Genomic DNA, 6,972 nt, shown 5'->3' with positions numbered 1-6,972 from the left:
GAAAGCTTGCAACTCCAGCTTTGTGGGGAAGGGGTGCAGAGATGTGAGGGTCCCTGAGTCTTGCTGGCCCCAACCTAGCTCCAGGCTCAGTGAGAGCTCCTGCCTCAAGGGAATACCATGATGAGTGAGAGAACAGGACACCCAATGTTCTCCTCTAGTCTACACATATGCCCTGTTCCCACACATGAGCACATGCCACACACATAAACAAAGCATACAGATACACACAAAGACAAAATTCTAAATTTATTGTCAAAGGACAGAGAAACGGTTGCTTTAAATTCCAACTTAGAAGCCTTCATTTTTGGCAGCCTTTCTGCTGGTGTTCACACACCTGCAGGGTAAATAACCTTTTGACGAAATAAACCAGGATGAAGATGTGGCGTGAAGATGGCTGAGAGAGAGATGTTTATGAAACTGGTACCCAGTCTCCATCCACCATGTTATCTAACATTACTGTCTCTGTATAAACTTTAAAAATAAAATGTTAATACTCTCCTTATCTCATCTTCTATTCACTCTATTTGTTTTATAATAACATAGTTTTGACCTGAAGAAATACATTTGCTATAACTTCCCCCAAAGTGTCCATTATTAGGCAGGTTATAATCTAATTGAAGCATGTGATAATTTCTGTTTGCCTCCTTTTTTGATGATCTTTCAGAAGAAAACACAATCATTGTCCTTCAATTTGGATCCCAAATCGTTTTGACCTTAAGTTTAGTTTATCTAATTAAATCAACTGCAATTTGATTCTTGCCCACATGATAGGTTGGTGGTAAAGCATGCTGACACCACTCAAACATGCTTGGGATCCCATGCTTTCATTCAGGTTAGTTTATGATATTCACCTCCAGAATTCTTTCTATGCTAAGAGTCAAGAAATAGCAGGGGCCTATCCCTGTCTGAGGAGCCATGGGCAGTTGATGGCTGCAGAAGTTACTCTCCATAGGGATCACAGCCACTGTAGGTTGCTTGTGTTCCAGAGGATAGCCACACAACCACACTCACATGGGAAGCATTGGACTCAGGGGCTTATTAATAACAGAGAGAAAGAGGACATGCAATTGGGCAGGAGAAGGGATGGTGCACTTGGGGAAGATGGAGAGAGGCAGTGATGGATGGACAAGATCAATACACATGAAAGACATGCATAAGATTTTCAAAGAATTAAAAATATTATTTAAAAAAGCAAAAAAAAAAAAATGGCTGGGCATGGTGATGCATGCCTTTAATGCAGAGGCAGAAGCAGGTAAATCTCTAAGAACTGAGGCCAGACTGGTCTACAAAGTGAGACAGTCAAGGCTGTCAGAGAAACTTGCTTCAAACACACACAGGCACTTGTGAACCACACTTGTGCTCCCCACCCCCAAATAATAATAATGAAAATAAAAATAAACAGCAGAAAATAACTTTTATCAGAAAGCATGTTAAAACCCAGATATGATGAATCAACTGGTACCCACCCACCTTTTCTATAAAACTTGGTGCAGGAACCACTCCAACTTCATGCAGATGACCCTTGCTCTACCCTTCACAGAATGTGCCTGTCTGCATTTATGTCCTCTTGTGAACAGACTGTACCTTGTATATTGTCATGATACATCATCACCATGCCTGCCAGAACAAACCAGGCGGGGCCCAGGACAGAGGACACAGAAGAAAGGAAATGGAGACCTCTGCCCATCAGACACTGTGGTTTCCAGGGTGTACAAACACACACACACACACACACAGACATCTGCCTGAGTGCCATGTGACAGATAAACTCCTAGTAAATACTGACATCACTCCTAGCCTTATGCTGGAGTCTGTCACAGGGGACCAGTGGAAATTAGGGTAGCATATGTAAGTTTACCATGTTGCAATCTAAAGGCTGTCTCATGGCTATGTCGGCCAAGCAGAGAACACCTGGGAGCCACATTGGAGTCTGAGCAATTGCTCAGTTTTTGGTTTAGGTAATTAGTTAACGATTTTCTTGCAGTGAGAAAAACACTTAAATAATTTATCAAATTGGGCTTAACTGATTTAAATGAGCACATTTTTTGTTATTCCAATTAGCACCTGGAAATATGTTACCTTATTTCCCAGAAAACAAACAACCCCCCCCCCAAAAAAAAAAAAAACCTCATGGTGGATACAATAGAATTTTAGACTTTGGATGGATAAAGACAAGATTCCTCAACAGGCTAAGGTGGAGAGATGTATTGCGTCCTAACCTTTGCCTTTTGCCAATTAACTTGATTGGTTATTGATCAGCTGGGTGGCTGGCCTTTGTTCTAGAAGCTATTGCAGCTGTGATAAACACTTTAATTAGTGGAGCACATTTCATTAAGGAAATAATAAATATGCTTTGCTTTGGAGTCATCCTTCTTCCCCTGTCTCCAAGGCTCCCATCGATTTGGGGGCCTTCAAGATAGCCATTCTCTTTGTTTCACTTGGCACCATGGCTAGGATGGCTCTGTCAAGACTCCCAGGGGTTCCTGCTGAAAATCAGTACACCAGCTCTCTTCCCCTACCCTCCTCCCAGCAGGAACCACCTGGCCCTCCTTTTCAGCACTTTCCTGGGGTAAAACTCTACTTCCCTTTGCTCCCTTTGGAATCTCAACGTCTCCTCCATGTACCTTCCGAGAACGCAAACAATACATTCTTCTTCCTGATGTGAATTTCTTCTCTGCCGCTTTCCTAAATTATAGGAAAGAGGCAAAATTAGAAAAGGCAATGGTGGAGAGGGTGGCTAACAGTCTTCAAAATCTTGACTCCTCTTGGCCTGGTCTTCTGGGAGAACCCTGATTGCATTTCCCCTCCTGGAGAAACAACCTAGGAGAGGTTGGCCTGTTACTGGCCCCAGACCAGGCGGAAATCTGGTCATCCAGGCCTGCCAGAGTCTCTTCCTCTGGCAGAGGTCCTGTTGATTCCAGTCACCATCATCACCACCACCACCCCTGTTACCACAAGCCTGCACATGGAGTACCCTTCTTTCTGCCTCAATTCACACACTTCCTCTGCTTAGACATCCCACTTGAGCATCCCAAGTATCACTTTCCTAAAGTCTGAATTTATTCCTAATGCCTGACCCCTAAAGTGAGTAAGATGTTCTGTCTGTGTGCCCTCTTAATAGCCTGTTTCCACTACAGCTCGTGTTTTATTAACATCTTTATTGTTACATAACAGATGTAGAGGAAAGTGTATGTTGGTGTACTCTTGTAACTCCAGAACTTGGGAGGCTGAGACAGGAGAATTGCCTTGGGTTCAAGGACAGTCTAGGCTACATAGTGAGTTCCAGACCAGCCTGGGATGCAGATTGGGACCCTGTCTCAAACAAACAAACAAACAAACAAATGTGCATGTGGTACCTGGGCTAGAGAGATGGCACAGTGGCTAAGAACATTGGCTTTTCTTCCAGAGGACCTAGCTTCAATTTCCAGCATCCACAGGGTGGCTTATAACTGTCTCTATCTAACTCCAGCTCCAGGGAATCTGATACCTTCCTCCGGCCTCCAGTAGCACAAGGCATGCACATGGCACACTGGCATATATACAGGGGAAAATCCTATACACATAAAATAACAGCAAAAAGAGTGGATTGCTGTAAATACACAGCCTGATCTTAATGAAATATCAAAAAGCAAAGCCACCCATCAGATTAAGAAACTAGTGTTAGCTGGACTACCCCTCAGCATGGGTCCTCTCAGTCACTAAATGTCGTCTTCAAGAGCAATCCTGTCTTCACTTCTAAGTCAATTCACCTCCCTTTCCTGCCTGTACATTTTATATAAACTTTCTTTCCTAATGCTGTGAGCAGCAATTCTTGTTGTCTGGTATTCCATTATTATTCCATTAGTAGTCAATGGCTTATTCAATTATTTCCATTAGCATACCATTCATTTATTCATCTCATTATTCGTGGGCCTTTTGAAGTGTTCTGTCTTGGAGCCAATATATTTAACATTGCTATGGATATTGTTGAGAATTTCTATTGAATACATGCTCTCTCTTTGGAGTGCATTTGATGCAGCGAAACCAATGGGTTACTAGTTACACATATGTTCATCTTGTTCATACTGCTGAACAACTTTCCAAGATGATAACCTAACTTAGCTTCATGATGCCTATCTCTTTACAGCAGGTTTTTGCCTACCACCAACACTTATAATCTATAATTGCAGAACTTCTCTCTCTTTCCTCTTTTCTCTCTCTCCTTGGCTGGTATAATATGAAATGGCACCTTTGATGTGTTAATTAGTTTGGCAAATTCTTGTGAAAATAGCCAGCAAGCATGTATCTCTTTATTTAATCTTAGGCATCATGGATAGGCTTTGTGGGCAAACTGCCATGATTTCACTTCTAATCCAGGACTGACCAGCTGGCAGGTTACCATCTTAAACCATTTTCTGACTTCTGATGTCACTATGTTTTTATGATGATGTCACTGTATTATTATAATGGTGAACAAATCACGTATAAAGCTGGAATGGATCATAGCTCAGTGGGACCAGCATATGGCTAGTATTGTCTCATCCCCAAACACACATCTCAAGCATAGTGTTGGTTAGGGAGACTCTTGGGGTGCCTTCTGTCCCTGAGCCCACAGGGAGCCTCTGGACATCCACAGTGCCCTTGACCCCATATTCACCACTCACCATATATGTTCATGGGTGAGTGTCAGATCTCCCCGAGGACGTGATGCATCAGTCATGGAGAATGACTTGCTCTTCATGGTAGCAGGGTATTAACTCACATTGAGGGTTATGGGATCAGTTGAATAAGCTGCCCCAAATCCACAGCTGAGCAGACTCATCGCTGTGTCTGTGAACTTTCCTTTCTCTTCCCTTCCTCCTTCCCTTCCCAGACTCCATTCTCCTGCCTCCCAAGTGCTAGGGTGAGGAACATGCTCAACCACACCCCGAACTAGTTGTCCCCTCTTCTACCTCACAGGCTAAGCCTCTGGGAACATGTTGGCAGGGACATGCCTCACTCCCTTAGATAAGCGATACCTTGGCACACATGTTATTTGGCATCGGGATACTTAGCAAATATTTGCCATTTGTCTATTGATCTTTTGTTCTTTCTTGACTTCCCTGTCCCTGTCCTGTTTCTTTCCTATACAATTGGGCTGATCTGAGCTCTCATTTGTTTGACAGAGCTTGGGACTCCTCTGGTACATGTCAGTTCCAGATAAATTCATATCAGGACATATGGGGTGACTGGCTATACCCTAATAAACCACCTTTCTAATTAAAGAAAATAAAATAACTAACCAACAAAAAAAAAAAAAAAAAAAAAAAAAAAAACCTTCAAGTCAGGCATGATGACGCATGCCTATAATCCCAGCAAGAGAGAGGCAAATGGATCATGAGCTTAAGGTCATCCTCAACTGCATGGCACACTTGAGGCCAGCCTGTTGCATGTGAAATCTCACTTTTCAAAAAGCAAAGGTAGGGCAGGCATAGTGGAACAGGCCTTTAATCCCATAGATGGATCTCTGTGAGGTTAAGGCAACCTTGGTCTGTGTAGCAAGTTCAAGAAGATCCAAGGCTACAGCCACAGTGAGACCTACCTCAAAAAACAAAGAATAAAAAGCAAACACCAAAAACAAACAAAAACAACAAAACCCTTCCTAATTCATAACTGGGCCTCCTGGGACACCCATAATGAGATTGGTCTTGGCCTGGGAGGACAATGTAATCGCTTTTATTCAAGGGATGGTGCATCACTGTTGTTGCCAATGAGGATGAGGAGGAATGAGCAAGCCGCCTGCCCTCCAAAGGGACAACACAGTTTTCCCAGAAAACAGTCTAGTGTTTTCTAGTCTTGTGGTTGGGTTAGGTAGGGGATTTAGTATGAGGCTAATGCCTAGTATCACAACTGCATAATGTAATCTGCAGCCACTGTGAGCTCAAAATCATTTTATTTTAATCCTACCTTCAGGGCTCCTTGGAAAACATGGTAAGGAAAGCCAACCCTGCCTAACTCTAGAAGCCTTGGAGATGGGAGAGCAGGCAGGTAGCCTTCAAAGAATCCGAAGAGGGGAAAGGTCACAGTTTCCCCACTTGGGGGAACCAGAGGCAAACTAGAAGGACAAGGAGACCGGATAGAATTTAATGGAAAGGCACAGGCGGCAGCCGGACCCACTGGGGCCCCTGGTTGCTAGGGATTTGTGTGGGAGGTTCTGAAAAGTCCCAAGGATTAGAGCTTGAGATGATTCCTGGGTAATTCTGCCCAGTGAGGCAGACCTTGATGGAGGGCTCTGCAGAACAGACCCAGGCCTGCTGGTCCCTGACATGCTAGTTCACACTGATTTTAGTCAGACCTTTCTCCTGAGCTTGCTCTGGGTACTCCTGAGAAGGCTTGTTGGGAAAGTAGGCATCTATGACACAAATGCTCACCCTGTTTGGTGTCACTCTACACTCAGAATCATCCTGATTACCCTTGCAGCAAACTGCTTGCAAAGCCTTTGGGCACAAGGGCAATGACCTGTCCTGATCACTCACATGTCTCTAACACTCAAGACTAGAACACTCAGACTAGGGCCCAGCCCTGAGTAGACTCCTATTTGTTAAAAGAATTACCTGTCGCTTAAAATAAGCCAAATGTCAGGACAAGCCATCCATAGGACTTCACAGGACAGTCAATAAACACAGAGGACATTATTTTATAGCTTTAAAGATAGGCAGACTGGAAAGGATTTGTTTGGATGGATTAATGACTAGCAGTACAAGATAATTCTGAAAAATTATGGAATATGTTTCTAGTGCTGGAATCCAAACGAAGGCTTCAAATGCTAGGACAAATCCTCTACTAACAGCCTCAATAAATTACACCCTAGCCTCTGTGGGCCCTAACATCCCACCCTCCTTGAATAAGAGGCTGGTGCTCTTGGAAGCAAACTGTCTTGCTCTTTTGTTCAGGTTGTCAAGTGCTAGGGACTGACGTGTGTGCTACTACAGTTTATCAAAGTATCTTCAAATT

This window comes from Phodopus roborovskii, unplaced genomic scaffold, assembly GCF_943737965.1.
Source record: "Phodopus roborovskii unplaced genomic scaffold, PHOROB, whole genome shotgun sequence".
NCBI lineage: Eukaryota > Metazoa > Chordata > Mammalia > Rodentia > Cricetidae > Phodopus > Phodopus roborovskii.
The sequence above is the reverse complement of the archived record's forward strand: the minus strand, read 5'-3'. Positions refer to the sequence as shown.